General features: G+C 40.8%; 1 pseudogene; it reads left to right on the top strand.

The window, feature by feature from the left end:
* Nucleotides 1-15,923, top strand: part of LOC108594139 (actin, cytoplasmic 1-like) — a 62,878-nt pseudogene that overhangs the window by 39,194 nt on the left and 7,761 nt on the right.

The following is a 15,923-nucleotide window of genomic DNA, read 5'->3' as shown; positions in this document are numbered from 1 at the left end:
GACCTGAGCTCAGGAAGTCTGCAGTGAGCCATGATCACACCACTGTGCTCCATCATGGGCATCAAAGTGAGATACTGTCGAAAGGAAGGAAGGAAGGAAGGAAGGAATGAAGAAAGGAAGGAAGGAAGGGAGGGAGGGAGGGAGGGAGGGAGAGAGGAAGGGGAAAGGAAAGGGAAGAGAGAGGAATGACTAGCAATAATGATGTCTCACTTCAGGGGCTTTCTCTAGCTCTAGAGCTTAGAAAATCATCTAAAAGAATATTCCCAGTCTCCACAGATGAGAGACATGCAGCAATTGTTCTTGGCCTCTTTCAAAATACATTATAAATTTAGGGGACTAGTTTAGAGCAAAGAACTCTGTGAAGACCATCACAATCTCTCTAAATTGGGATTGTCAATGATGTCAATTTTTACTCCAACGTTTGAAATGTCTCCATAATTAATTAACTCATTTTGCTTACCATTTGACTACCCATTACAATTGTAATGCATTATTTCATTCAACATTTGACCAAGATTATTATATATACAGTCTACTCAGCCCTGTGCTAGGCTTCAAGGAAACTGAGGTGAACAAAAGTAACAATCCCTGACTTCCTGAAACTTATAGTCTAATAGGGGAGACAGAAGAAAAAATATTTAACACCTAGACACTTTCATCACAATTCAGTTATGAAGGAATAGTATAGGTACCATAGAGCAACCAGATCTGGCCCATCCATTCTCACAGACTTGAAGAATGGATGGGAGCTTGCTAAGCAGTAAGTGCAGGAAAGTGGATTCCAGGTAGAGACAATAGTGATGTGAAGCCCTGAGATGGGCCTTCTGTAAGGACAGTGTGGCTGAAGCCTTGAGAGCAAGTAGGAAAGTAGCTGAGGTGAGTATGGAGACTCACAGAGGCAAGCCTTCACTATGTCCTGTCATTACTGCCTTCGCATCTAGAATCAGAACACATGAAGAAATGCATCGTGGAGTACCAGAAGTATCCTAGCCTATTGGCAATAAGATGCCTCCCAGTGCTGAATCCATCTTCACCTGATGCTTTGAGGCTGGATAAAATGGCTTCCATAACTTTGCTTATGCCAGGAACAGCCTTCTAGAAGCTGACAAGTATGAAGACAGGATCTCTCTTACCTGTTTGATTTCTCATCTATTTCATGGCAGTAAGACAAGTGGTTGTAAACTGACTCTAAAGTTAGTTCAATACCCACTTTTCTGCAGAAACTGGAAGATCAGCAGAAACTAGTTCTCAGTAGCCATGCTGATAGGACAGACACTGTTCTTTTAGGTTAAATGTCCACTATTTCTAGGCACTCAACGCTTTTCTCTGTTTCAGGACCCAGTTCAAATGTCATCTCTCCTATGGAACATGACCAGCTCCCCAGTGTCATGTTCTTAATATCTTTCCCTTCTCTTTATGTTCTGCCTTATAATCATCTATCTTATCAAGAAGCAAGAACATCTCTTCTACTCATTTCTGTTTCCTCCTAAGGTTTGACATAAATGAAAACAAATGCATGAAGAGGAACTTGTTTTATAGAATGTACATAAATAGATGAATGATGAATCATTCTGTGAATACCAAAGTGCTACAGTTCAACTCACAGAGGCATTCTTACCCATCTGGACCCTCATGCTGGTTTTTTTTAGGATTGGAATCCATATCAGGTTTATATTCTTGTTTTCCTTTCCAGGGAGAGAATGGTGAAAGCAAATAAGGGAGGTGGAGAAGAGCTCTGTATTCTTAAGGCAGGCACTCCAGTATCTGGATTCAAATGAAATCAAGAGAAAGGTGAAAGACACAGATGAATCTAGACTATCATAGAAGTGTATACGAGTATCAGGCTACCATTTCCATCCACTAGTGACTCAGCAATGAGGCCAGGACTGATCCCAGGGCAGAGAACCTCTCAGCCACAGATACACCTTCATACCTGGTACCCAAAGAAGGAGATGTCAGGTACTATAGTGTCATTTAAGGCCAAAACCCATAGGGAGGTCACTAATGTATAGAGGGGCCACAACAAAATGTGATCCTAGCAAGCTGGTGTCAAAAAGGACTCCTAATCTCTTTTTTTCACATGCATAAGTAACTGTATGCTGCATGTCAATGAGTTTCTCTAAGCAGCCAGAAATTGGAAACCATTTACGTGGTATTGGGTATGTATTTTAATAGCATTAGTCTAAAGGTCAAGCAATGCAAAGAAAAGCAACCAGGAAGCAGGCCAACAGCTTAGGCAGGTAATTGAGCATGCAAAAGCACTCTCCTACCATAGTGACTACTCATATCTTTGTTTATCTCTCCACTACCTGATGTGGAAATAGTGTTCTTTTATTTTCTCTTCTCTGTTTATGTTAGAAAGTAGCCATCAAGATAAGGATTATCCTTCTAGAAATAATATTGCTATTGGCAATAGTCTATCAGCAAAAGATGGGATTTCACTATAGAAAAGAGAGTCAGGGAGTATCAAGTATCAGATCTCAGAACAAAACTCACGTATCACAGGGAGGATCAGAACAAAACTGAGAGTGGAGGCGGAGCTTTAAAAATATGGAAATCCCCAGTGTTAATTCCAGTTTGGAGTCCTGGCAGATCAGGATGTTGGGGGAATACTTTCATAATTCATTGCAAGGTCTGCTTGCTGCAGCTATAGAGAATGACATCCATCCATCTATCTGTCCATTCATCCAATGTGCAAGCATATATTTAGCACACAAATAATAGCGATAATTAGAAGTAGCTACAATTTCTTTCATTTCTCATTACACTCTGGGACCTGGGAATGAATATATATATATATATCTTTCCTTTCCTTTGTCTTTGTTTTCTTCCTTAAAAAAAAAAAAAAAAAAAAAAAAAAAAAAAAAAAAAACTTTTTTTCCTTTAAGGAAAAGGACATATTTAGGAAGTGTTCTGGCCTACCAATCACTTAGTATTTATTTAAAGGCTGAACCACCAGGATTAATGCTGTAGATTCATGACCACAAATATGGGTTAGTTAGTAGAATATATATATACACAAACACTATATGTATATATATATATATATATATATATATACACACACATAGTGTTTGTGTGTGTGTATATATATATATATATATATATATATACACACACATATATATATATATGTATGCTCCTTTGATGCTTATAACAACCCCAACATTCCAATTTGACAAAAGTGGAAACTGAGACTCAGAAGAGTTTAGGTAAGGCTGCTCGAGGAGTGAAAAGTAGTGGGATTGGACCTAAGGGCATGTCTGACCCTAGAGTCCAGGCTCTTAATCCTGAACTGATCTCTACCTCACTTCACATCAGACTCTGCTAGGTACCATGGAAGGCACTAAGCAGAGAAAGGCACTGCCCTCAAGGAACTTACAGTGTAGTAGAGAAGATGAACAATGTAAATCACTTAAAAATACTAGTAAGAAAAATGGCATCTTTCCCAAGGGCGGTACAGAGTTTCAAAGCTCATCAGGTTTTCCAGGGTGTAGTGAAAGACTTCATGGAAGACAGAATATTTGAATAAAATATCTGTTATCCACTTTAGAAAGCCAAGAAGTATTGTAAAGAACTTTCTAGGTATTAGAAAATTATCTAGAATAGTGTGCATGCACACACACACACACAAACACACACAAAATGTACACACTTTGAAGATGACTAGATATGATTTCTCCATGAAAGTATTGCTTAAGCTAATTTCAAAATGACTTTGTATTCCTTCAACATACATTACTTACTGTGAATGTGAGCCAGAAAGATGCTAAATGGACAGGGGAAGAATGTTAAGATTTTTTTAATTCCCATGGAAAATTTTCAAAGAGGACTATCCATTTGACAACATAGGTACTACTGATTGAGTGCTTGCAGCGTGTCAGGCTTTGTGCTACACACACTATGTAATTTTACCCTCGATTTTATGAAGCACTTTCTTATTCTCCATTTAATGATAAAAATCCTGAGGCTCTGAGAAGTTAATTTGCCCAAGTTCAGGAAGCCATAGGCATCATGCTAGAATTTAAGCACAATTCTCTTCAACACACAGCTACTAACTAAAGCATATTTGTGGTTATGAACCTATAGCATTAATCCTGGTAGCTCAGCCTTTAAATAAATAGTAAGTGATTGGTAAGCCAGAACACTTCCTAAATATGTCCTTTATCTTAAAGGAACAGAAGATTTTTTTTAAAGGAAGAAGAAAATAAAGACAAAGAGAATAAAATTAATTTATGACCTAGAATATAACAGTTATTCATTGAGCCAATTTATTTCACAAAAGTGAAATGCTAGAAGGCAACGTTTCTCCAAATTATCCAGCCATAAGGGGCTAAGTGTTAGACTTTCAGGAACTCTGCTGAGGATGGAAGGAGAGAAGACAAAGATGTCAAAGAGACAAGACTCAGGAGAGACAAAAGCCAATGGCCCATAAAAAAAAAAAACTACCCAATTATTCCCCTAAAACTTCAGTTTCTGTGCACAAGGCTAAAGGAGTTTGTCTTTCTCCTCTCTTCTCTGAGTCACCAGGGATACTGTCCCATTGCTTATTAGAAAAATAAGCTGAAGTCAAAACATTTCCCAAGGAGAAGGAGCAGACTAGATACAAAGATGTTGGAGAGGCAGTGGGTGCCTGATGAAATTTAGTCCATAGTAACTCAGAAGGAGCTCGGTCCCGAAGCCTCAATGTTGTGAACAGCCTTCAGAATAAAGTATTATGATTGGTATCCAAGAGCTTCTGAATCCCCAAACATGAGCTTGTGGGAAAAAAAAACAACTGTTCTCAAAACTGTGTAAACTGCTGGGAAATTAAAAAAAAAAAAAACAAAAAAACTTCCAGGCTACCAGGCTAATATTTCTAAGACATCTGTAGTTTATACAACTGGAAGAAAACTTGCAATAGTTCAAAAGAGATAAAACTGGGCTCATTTCTTCGAGGAGGCAAGAGCTTCCCCATAAGGGGCAGAGAGCTTCTCTCAAATGTGAATGCTAATTCCTAGGAATCCAGCCGGAGAGGGAGGGGGAAAGATGGTGATTCAAAGAGCTGTGTGTGTTTCACTCTGGGGATGGAGACCAAGTAGTTCAGAGCATTCCTAGGAGGTCACAATTAATAAATTTCTTCCCAGATTAGCATCTCACATGGCCCACATTGAAGGGCTGTAAATGCTGTTAGAAAAGAAAGGAGCCATCTGATCATCCACCTAGACTAGAAAAACATAATCATTGTTTACACATACTTGTAACTTTTATTTAGATTCAGAGGGTAGATGTGCAGGGTTGTTATCCAGGTCGATTGCATGATGCTGAGGTTTGGAGTATGATTGATCCCGTCACCCGGGTAGTGGGCACAGTACCCAGCAGGTAGGGTTTCAACCCTTGTCACACTCCCTCCCACCTCTAGTAGTCCCCAGTGTCTAGTGTTGCCATCTTTATGTCCATAAAGAGTGGGGAGAAAACCAGAGAGGTCCTCACTGGCCTGCAGACCCACATTTTGGAAGAAGCTCTGCTGCGGAGACTCCTCTCCCTCTATCTTTTCCTCTACTTGTGGCCTTCAGAGCAGGATAAAGCCACCAGTGGCCAGGGCCAGTCCGGTTCACTCCAGTCTCTGAAACTTCTTCCTGAGGCCTTCTCCATGGGCATGAGGGGTGACCAGATACACGGCAACCAGAAATCAGTGAGGACATCTCTGGAGGTGCCCAGTTCCTCCCACTGTTCTGCTCTGGGTGCTGCCAGAACCAGCTACAAATGCTTAGAAAGCTACAAAAAGCAAGGGGCCACCTAGGTAGCCAGGATGCTTTCCCTTTTCACTGCTACCTCCCTCCACTTACACTCCCTGTGTGGGCCCAGGACCTTGGGAAGGCTGGTTGTTGTGCTTGGACCCTTCGCCCTGCTTCCTTCACTCACTCTACAGAAGAACTAGAAAACAAACAAAGCAAAAATGCTTGCAATCCCGGGAGAGATGGGAAGACTGTGTCCTAACTCCCTCAAGCTTTTATGTGCAGGTCATAAGAGGCCCAGGAAGCAGCCAGAGTCAGAGGGGCCTCAGAGCTCTAACAAAGTTTGGTTCCTAAACTATAGGCACCTCTTTGAGATAAAAGTGGTTGCCATTCAGAAATGGTTGTGGGGGGGTGGGTTCTCAAAGACTGAGAAATCAGTGTGGGCTTTTATTGGTTATTGCTGAATATTTATGTCCCATTTATCACTGATTGTTGGCTATAAAAATGCTAGATAAAGACCTTGGGCCACCTGAGTGCCTGGGGCTTTCAATCACTAACAAGCCAGCCTATCAGAAGGTCCCATTTCTAAGGATCTGCCAGAGACAAAGGTTCTTTGTTAACTGGAATGCCTCAGAGCAAGAGGTTGGAGCTGGGTTGCTCTAAACTGAAAGAAGAGGGACAGGAAAGACGAAAAAGAAAATCTTTTTCTTTCCTCAGCAGAAACCTAGGATTGAGAGCAGGGACTTTTTCAAGGAAAGGGCAATTGAGGAATGATGACCAACAGGGTAGGTGAAAACATCTTTCATGGATTTCCTACTCGGACTGATGATACAGCTGTGACCTGGCTGCAGGCCGGGGAAGGCTCCCTGATAAAGATGCAGAGCTGAGGTGAATTTCCCACCTGCCACTCAATGTACCTTTGCTGCTGCCTTCCCCCAGATCTGGAGAGGCTAAAGAACTTTATTTTTCTTTTTTGGAGGGGGGTTGAGTAGAGGAAGTTGAGAAGCTTGGAGAAAGATATGTTCAAAATAAACTGAGAACTCCGATGATTATTTTTAGTCTGGAGAGACAAGAACAATTCTTTTATAGAACAAGCATTCACTTAAATAGGTTTTCCCTATCTGGGGGATCCCCAGAAATGCAAATCATCCACTTGTGACACTTAACAGTTCTTGCCCAGGATTTTGTTTTGTTTTTTCTTTTCTTGGCTGGATGAGCCATCTGGAATAAAAATGGGACAATCAAGTCCAGACCAGATCATTAGAAATGGACAATGGAATTAGGAACCACAGCCCGAGACCATGAGGGTAAGAACTCTGTAAGATCAATTCAATTTCCCTTCCTCACAATTATCACTTTTACTAACACGTTGCTAATATACATGCACAGGAAACATCCTGTTAATAACTTGCAGTAGGAGCTTCTTTCCATGGGGCCATCAATGAAGTGAGGTGTCATGGATGCTGCCGCCCAGGCTGCCTTGGACCAAGTGGAGGGAAGAACACAGATGGAAGGCTAAGGCACTGTTTAAAAAGGAAAGGGACCTGAGATGGCTGAGTTTGGAGGACCCCCCAGGAATGTGGAAAAATCAGGGAGTAAGTTTGGCTGAGACAGCCTTGCACCTTCCCAGGAAACCATCCTCGGCTCCCCATCAAAGGCAGCACAGTGGGCCCAGGTGTTCGGTCTTATGCATTCAAATCACTACCCCAGGATGAAATCAGATCGGCATTTTAAATTTTCATTCTTTTTTCTTTCTTTTTTTTTTAGATGGAGTCTTACTCTGTTGCCAGGCTAGAGTGCAGTGGCATGATCTCAGCTCACTGCAACCTCCGCCTGCCGGGTTCAAGTGATTCTCCTGCCTCAGCCTCCCGGGTATCTGGAACTACAGGTGCGCACCACCATGCTCAGCTGATTTTTATATTTTTAGTAGAGATGGGGTTTCACCATATTGGCCAGGATGGTCTTGATCTCTTGACCTCATGATCTGCCCACCTCAGCCTCCCATACTGCTGGGATTACAGGCGTAAGCCACCACACCCAGCCCATTCTTTTTTTCAAAAACCATAATACTATACTTAGAAAGTTTTAAAATCCACATCCTGTAATTAAAATTCGCAGCCTCCTGCCCCACTTTAACCCAATCCTCCTACCCCAGAGGCAACCGCCCTCACCTCCTGCAGCTCTTGCCTCCCCTAGGCATCACGGTGATTGCAGGCGTACTTGCAATGCCATTTCTTGATTTATTAATTTTTAGCATTATTTATTGGTTCCCTGCCAAAGAAGACACGAACTTTCTTCTTTCATATACACACATTCAACCTTCCTTCTCCCGTCACCGCAAAAGAGTACTATTAACAGTCACAATAGGAGCATCCAAATATTATGCACCACTGATATGAGTGGTGCATAATATTTGGATGCTCCTATTGTGAATCTTGCTCAATGTTTGTTCTCTCCTGCACCCTTCATACCCCTCAGATGACTGAGAACTTTTCTAAGTTCCTGTAGACGAGATGCCCAGGTTAGTCTATTCAGTTCCTCATAAACACAACTGTCCACCCCCAGTGCTTTACCTTTATTTGTGTTGTTCTCCTACTTCTCTCTTCCTTCCTTCCAAATCCCAACACCTTATGTAACATTTCCTCCAAGAAGCCCCACCTATTTCATCGCTCTTCTTTGCTTCTAAATGTCTATATAATTCACAATCTTGAATGCATAATTAAGCCATTCATTATATTCTTTCTTATAGAGCATGGCGTTATTCCTTTGTGCTGTTCTTGCCTCTTCAACTGTAAGTTCACTGAAAGCAGGCCTTTTCTGCCTTGCATATTCTCTGTACCTGTCACCCTCAAGAAAGTTCCATCACAGTGTAGCCCTCAATACATTTTCTGAGGCTACTGCTTTGGTGATCATTATATTTCCTAGGTATAAGCCCTGGACAAAATCATCCTAGCAATCAGTTTTCTCTTAAACCCTCTCCCTAAACAGAAACACTCGTGGTCATTACCCAGGAGGGAATTACAACCAAGCTAAAACTCCTCAGTCATCTTTGACAGGTGTTCTACCTTACCTACCCCACATCTGATCAGCTGCCACCTTAGTGCCACAGTGTCTCCTATCTGCCTTGTCCATGTGTTTCTACCGCCTCTTCCTCTCACTCTCCTACCCATATTTGTGACTTTCATGGTCTATAGCCCAGGCTATTTTAATTGCTTCCTGAATCACCTCCCCTTTCTTACCTCACCTTCTAAACCCATTTACCACATACATTTTTCTATAATATAGCTTGTTTTCAGTCTGTGAAATCTTTAGTGATTTTTCATTGTTCTGCTACCTTACATTCCAGGTTCTTCCAGCATTTCAAAGCTCCCATTCAGTCTTAGTGCCTATTACCCTTAAATCTTCCTCCACATTACCTCCAACTAGAGGCCTCATTATTTTCCAGAATACCTCCATGCTTTGTGGCCGTAATGCCTTTGCATGTGTAGTTCACCACCTAAAACACTACTCTTCATAATTCCTGCTGTCACTTCCACCATGAAGCCTTCCCTGTCCTACTCAGCTCAGCCAGGTCCTCCTCTAATCTGAATTTCTATAACCTTTCATTCTCTTTCTTGAGGCACTTGTTACATTTCACTGCTTATTATCATTATTTGTGGGTCTGTCTTATCTCCCTGCCTAGTGTGAAAGATTGTGGATGGCCAAGACTCAGTAATTTCATATTCCATTCTCCACAAACATGGCAAATCACACAGATTAGGAGAGGCAGAATTTGAATAAATGTTTATTAAGCAAGTGAATGAATGAAAACAAAACTGTGTGTTTGTCTCCTGAACATACCAAATTCTTAAAAAGACCATTCTGATACACTTTGCTCTCTCACTGGTGGGTGGCAGGGATAAATTTCAATGCCCAGCTTCAGATAAAGTAGGAGGTTATAGCGAAGGTAAGCCTAAATGCTTTGCTTGCCAAAAAATGGTGTTCTAGAGTTAAATGGAGTACGTCCTACTCTTACGCATGGGGAGGTTGTACTATTTCCCAATCCAAAGATCCTTTAGCGAATGGGTTTCAATTCAAAGAGATGATAATTCCAAGCTGCCAACACCAAATCAGCTTGCCTCAACCTCACAACTCAGCTCTAACTGAAAAGCAGCGCTCTCCCCATCTGTAAGTGGAAAAGGAAGTCTCTGTCTATTTTTACAGGGATGAGGGGGAGGCTGAAGGAAGAATTTCATTTAATTTCTATTTCTTCTCTTGGCCTCTAATTTTCTGGCCAGGGGTTTCTATTTCAAAAACTCTGTATTATATAAACATAGGAGGGCGCTTCTCAAAAACAGAAGCAACTTCTGTTAATTTCCAGTCTCCTTTCTGGCACTCTCAGGAGTCCTACTAAGCATCTTGATCCCGGGCAACTTTGTCCTTGCCTACAAAACACTTGTGATGGCCAACCCTGGGTCAACAGCTTCATTTGGCTCCACATCTCCAAGATTTTTGCAGTACTCTTCATTTGAAAGCTTTCCTAAGAAAGAGGTTGTTGTCCATGACTTCCCTGTTAGGCCAACTCACTCAAAGCCAAACATGTTTCCATTGAACAAAGCCTGCCACAGCCAAGAATAACTCTTTAAAATGCCCTTTCTAACCCATTCCACAATTATGCAAATAATTCCAGCAAAAGTGAATTGTGAACTACATTCCATATCTTGATGCTGTGTAGACTATGTAGCCTGAACTTATTCTAAACAGGTAGACTACCTGCCACCCCTATTAAGGAGATACAGCAGAAGGTAGACAAACACACAGGTGCAAGCTCCAATGGGGACTATGTCATTTTTTAAATGGTCCAACAAAAACATGCCATTGAGATTGCTACCAAAGCTGGACAATCTTCATAGCTCTGTATCAAACAAAGAGGGCTGGGCCCATGCCCTGGAGATCTGAGATCTAAGATTAGCGAGCTCACCTTGATGAAGTGACGAATCAGATGAAATTATAAGAAAACAAGAATTATTTTTATTTTCCCTACCTTTGTGCCACAAACTAGTACCCTCAGGGAGAGAATTTCTGGAACCAGGATACTAATAATGTAGATGAAGTGCATTAGACGGTTTGGAACTAATCTGGATTCCTAGTCTTCTAGTCTACCAAGGATGGTAGCAGATGGCACAGGACCCAATCTGTTTCTAAACGTTATATTTGTGAGTAGAAACAGGCACTTTGGCCAGATTCCAGCTGGTACATTCAACAAAGAATAACATAAGCCTCAGATTTCCCATTGGTAAAACAAAGGAGGTTGGGTGAGATACTCTCTAAAGTCCCTTCCAACTCTAATATTTTATGATTCTCAGTGGTAAAAATGCAGGGATTTGGAATGACCGGTCTCATTCTCCCTTTAAACTCTGGGTGAATCAAAGGCCAGCATTACATTGCATCATCTCATGTACAGTAATATGTGAATGACATTACACAATGCCAGCTTTTATTAATGGGAACACTCTTCCAGCAATAATGCAATATGCTTGAGCTCATTCTGGCCTTCTTTGTTAGTACCCAACCCAGCTGCATTGTCAGGAGATACAAAATATTACATAGACACTGGAAGTAGGAGCAGTTGAAGAGGGCAGACACATCAGCAAATGACACAAGCTAACAGCACATAGTCCTGTTCATGCTCACAGTGGATGCTTAGTAAATAACTGGTGACTAACAGTGACTAATGCAGAAACACTAGTGGACTTATTAACTGACTAGAGTCAACACCTTTGCACTTTGCTATTTTCCTAGGGACCAAGTCTCAGCCAGAGTGGAACAGAGGGAATTCAAATTTAGGAGCACTTTTAGAGCTCCCATAGGTTGAAGACTCTCATATATTAGTGTTCTATCTCCTAAGTCTATGCATGGGTTCTCCTTCATTAAGCAGATATATACTCCATTCCTAAGAGGTTTGGCACAGACCAATTTTGAGTCTACTTTACGTGCTTTATTCCTGACATGGCCTTCTGTCCTAAGTCCTTGTTGACTCTTTAATGCTGCAGGCACTTGAATGGGAACCAGAGATCCTCAAGCATCTCACCATGTCTCACCTTGAGGAATCCAAGAAGCTCTCCTTGCCTCCCTCCCTTGGAATTCCCCTGGCCCTCTGTAGACACCAACCCTGGCAAATAGCACCCACTAATAGCTCTGGAAGGAAATAAGGAATAGACAACAGGCTTAGTGTAATCTTCTTTCAAGACACAAATGTCCCGCCTCCTATGACTGAAGAAGGAGTTGAGTTCAGCATTGCCCTTTGATGGTTCCATTACACCATTTGTTTCTGGGAAACACTGATATCTAACAGCCACCCTATGCATGCTGCCTTTCTCACATCAAGACAATTCCTCTCCAGCCTCACTTTCACAAGTCCCTTCTCTGAGCTGTTTTCCTGGAATCTACACACTATTATTGCTGGGAGCATACATCATTCCTTCTTCTTTGATCCCTGAGTGCCAGAGCACAAGGTCAGGTTAAGAGCCAGGTTGGTGCCATGGGACAGAACAAAACCAACTGGCCACACAGAAACCAAGTTTTGAGAGAAATAAACTTTAGTAATAAGCCACTTACTAAATGGAAGAGAAGAATGTTAGGCTAGAATAAATTTTCTGTTCATTTTGCCCTACTGTCTCTGCAAATCATATCAGATTCATAATGTCAGAGGAAGAGCTAGTTAACGTTTTATAAAGTGTGACACCCAGCACAGCTCCTTCCTCTGAGGTTCTGACTGATTTCTCTCTGTGCTCATTCCCCTTTTGTGGATGTTCCTCTCCTCTTGTCAACTCAGATTTCACTGTTTTCCCTTTAACCACATTGAACAGGTTGATATCCCCTCATGCTGTAAAGGTATGAGGGGTGCTTGGCCTTGGACGAGCTTGGAGGACTTTTTCTTTTCAGGGAACTTAAAGGTGACATCTTCCATCGAGTCAGCCAGCCATTAGTTCAGGGAAACTTTCACATCATTTGCAGTTGGAAAGCAGTTAATGCTGAAGTGAAGTCTCTGCTTAGAAGTTTGCCTCATTAAGAGATATTTGAATTATACATGGTTAGATATTTAAATATTTAAATAATCCCAAATAAGTGTAAACACAAAACCTAGAATAGTTACCTGGTGATGAAGCTGAGGGGAAGAACCTAGATGAGAAGTTTCATAATTTTACAAGTTGCACGAATTCTTGGAAATTCCATAGAAGTGTCTGAAGATACAGACCTCAGTAGGCCTTGTAATAAATATGTATGGCATTAATGATTGCTACCTTTTTGGAGACCAGGCCTTAGAAAGAGGACTGGGTTGGTGCTATGAGTGTTTTCCAGGGAGGCTGGGGCATTGTTATCACCTCTGGATATTTAGTGTTTTTCCCCCCAAATAGTTTTTAGAACCATCTCTAGGAAGTGTTCAGTGTGCATGATTATCCAGACTGCAAGACGTGACTTTGTGGCCAAGTGACAACGACAGACGGTGATGTAGGGAAACTAGTAGAGTCAGCTTGTGCTTAAAGATACGTGACATGTCTGATGAACTGTTTTGGCTTTTGGACTCAAGCATTCTTCATTTTAACAAAACCAGGAAAACAAACCAAAAAACTTTCTAATGTTTCTTCTTAACAGGGAAGATGAGCCACACACCTTCTCACTCCATTCCTCAAGCTCTCCCCCACCCCGGGCCTCACTTCAATACCGCCCCTCATGTCCCTCCTAGATCTCTAGGGGTGAGGTTTGAGCCAGGTGAGAGGCAGAGGCAGAGTGAGACGCAGTGAAACAGCATAACACAGGAATAGAGAGATGCTGTTGTCTTATTTAGTAACAAAATACAAGAATGTCTGCTGCAAAAACAACTTGCTAATAGAAAGCAGCATTTTTACACTTTTGCTGCAGCCAAGTTTGACAACATTAAGATGTTCTGTCTCTTTCAACAAGTAAGGGGCACATGGAGTATTCAGAATTGGTGCTTTATTAGATAACAAAAGCTAATGCCTATGCAGTAATCCCTTCACATGCTACTCTCCTGCAGAGGTTTTAGCAAACAAATCAAAACACTTTTTTCTTTTCCTCCAAAACATTGAAAGGATAGAAATATAGACACCGAAGTCTGTTTTATTACAGATTAAAGCTAGTGTAGGGGCTCTAAAATTAAATATGCAACCACAGTAGTTTTCTAATTCATACCAGAGTAAATCACACTTACCCAGCCAGGCACTGGTGGAACTGGATGACCGCAGGTCATCCAGACAGGTCTCTAAGGTGGCTCACCTTACCGCAGAGTAGGAAGCAAGCTTGGCCTGAGCACAGGCTGCTCTAAGAAAGTATGGGAAAAGATGTACCATCCTCACACTAATCAAAAGAAAGTTGGAGTGGCTGGATTCATGTTAGAAAAAGTAAATTTCAGATCAAAATAATAAAAAGGTCTTTCATAATTCTAAAGGAGTAAATACGAGGGTATAACAACTTTTTTTCCTTTAAGATAGAATCTTGCTCTGTTGCCCAGGCTGGAGTGCACTGGTGTGATCTTGGCTCACTGCACTCCACCTCCCAGGTTCAAGCAATTCTCCTGCCTCAGCCTCCTAAGTAGCTTGGATTAGAGACACTTGCTACCATGCCTGGCTAATTTTTTTAGTAGAGACAGGATTTCACTATGCTGGCCAGGCTAGTCTCAAACTCCTGACCTCAGGGGATCTGCCTATCTTGAACTCCCAAACTGCTGGGATTACAGGTATGAGCCACCGCACCCAGCCAAAATCCTAAACAGTTATCTACCTAGTAACAGAGTTTAAAAATACATAAAGCAAAAACTGATAGAACTAAAAGGAGAAACAGATTCACAATTATAGTTGCTGACTATAACACTCATCTTTCAATAACAGATAGAAGAAGTTGACTGGAAATCAGTAAGGCCTTAGAACATGGTCAGCAAACTACAGCCTTTGGTCCAAATACAGCTCATTATGAGTCAAATATGGCCACACCCATTTATACATTGTCTGGCTCCAACTGCAGATCAGAGTAGTTGTGACAGAGAATGTATAGCACAAAACTGAAAATATTTAGTATCTGGCCTTTTATAGAAAACATTTGCAGACTCCTAGGCCCCTAATTTGCAAGACTTGACATTGTCAACCAATTTAACATAATTGACTTTCATAGAATACTCCATGTACATAAGACACACATTCTTTTCAAGTGCACATTGAACATTACCAAGATAGACCAGTACCTAATTTCAAGACTTCCTATAAAGCTAGTTATCAAGGCAGTGTGGTATTAGCTTAAGGAGAGACACCTACATCTGTAGAAAATACTTGGCATTCTAGAAACAGACTCACACAAATATAGGAAACTAACTTTTGACAAAGATGAAAAGACAATTCAGTGGATTAATAGTTAATCTATTATTAACACATATTATCTTCTACATTTAATGCTCAAACAACTCTATGAGGAAGAAATTGTTATTATTCCCACCTATAAAGGAGAAAACTGAAGTCAAACTATTTTGTCCAATATTTAAAATGAGTAAATGGTAGAACTGGGATATAAACTCAGTTTGACTCCAGAATCCATGCTCTTAATCATTTCACCACATGTTACAATGTGCTTTTCAGGAAAACAAAATACCAGGTAGCACACTCTGAAACCATTGTTCCAGGAAACTATTTTAAGAAATGTAATAGTTTACTAAGAAAACTAACTTTTTAAAAATGGTAGCAATGGAGATTTAAAATAATGTTAACGTCTGGAAGCAGCCACCGACTTCAGTCATTCATTTGGCAAATACTTATTGAGCATTGTTAAGTATAGGACATACTTCTTATTCAATTGATATATTACCATTACATCACTGAGGTTCTCTAAGAAAAACAAAAATTTAAGGTTAGTATAGGCTATCCCATGAACTTCGGAGCAATAAAATAGTATTTCTTTGCTTTCAAAATCCATTTATTTTACAACCTCAGATTAGCTTTCTCCCATTCTCTCACTCTTAAGATTTGACTATACAGGATTGCATAAGATGTATGTATATTTAACATAATAAAATATCATTGTAGTTAAGCCACAAGGAAGAAATCTTTCTATCCAGCTTGACTGTTACCACTGCTCTGTGCTTAGTGGAAAAATAATACATATCCTAAAATTTAACATTCAAAAACAGAGCTTGATGCCTTAAAAGAGAGCATACTTTGT

This window comes from Callithrix jacchus, chromosome 12 (assembly GCF_049354715.1).
Source record: "Callithrix jacchus isolate 240 chromosome 12, calJac240_pri, whole genome shotgun sequence".
NCBI classification, from domain to species: Eukaryota; Metazoa; Chordata; class Mammalia; order Primates; family Cebidae; genus Callithrix; species Callithrix jacchus.
This window is presented reverse-complemented; position numbering and strand designations above follow the sequence as displayed.